Source organism: Nelumbo lutea, chromosome 3 (genome assembly GCF_056320005.1).
Source record: "Nelumbo lutea isolate HS-2025 chromosome 3, American lotus-T2T, whole genome shotgun sequence".
Classification (NCBI taxonomy): domain Eukaryota; kingdom Viridiplantae; phylum Streptophyta; class Magnoliopsida; order Proteales; family Nelumbonaceae; genus Nelumbo; species Nelumbo lutea.
The window spans coordinates 95,605,126-95,605,533 of NC_142686.1; the positions used below are offsets into that span (position 1 = coordinate 95,605,126).

Below are 408 nucleotides of genomic sequence, written 5' to 3' on the forward strand. Positions count from 1 at the left end.
AGGGTGGCTTTATTATTTCTCATCTTTAAGGTCTCAAGTTCCCTAGTTACAGCTTCTAATTGGGATTTGAGATTGTCTTCCTCCATAAGATGGTAAATCCCGGTTGGATGTGACCTATTAGTACTATCAGTAGCACTAGCTCCAGTCCATATGTGAGCTTTCTCAGCTAACTCATTCAGGTAGTCTATGGCTTCTTCAGGATCCTTTTGCAAAAACTCCCCATTACACATCATCTCTATGAATTGGCGCTCCATGCTAGTTAATCCCTCATGAAAAATAACTAACTAGCCTCCAACTTTCATACCCATGGTGTAGACACAGGTCTTGTAGCTCTTTGAATCTCTATTAGGCTTGGTATAAGGTTGCACTATCCTTTTTTGAAAAGGTTGAGATCTGTCTCTTAAGGTA

The 408-nt window shown here is 40.2% G+C and overlaps 1 non-coding gene across 1 annotated transcript; it reads left to right on the forward strand.

Moving 5' to 3' along the window:
• Positions 1-301: 301 nt before the first annotated feature.
• Positions 302-408, forward strand: LOC148866998 (small nucleolar RNA R71). The gene has a single exon (XR_016112114.1). It is a non-coding gene; the product is annotated as a small nucleolar RNA R71 (small nucleolar RNA).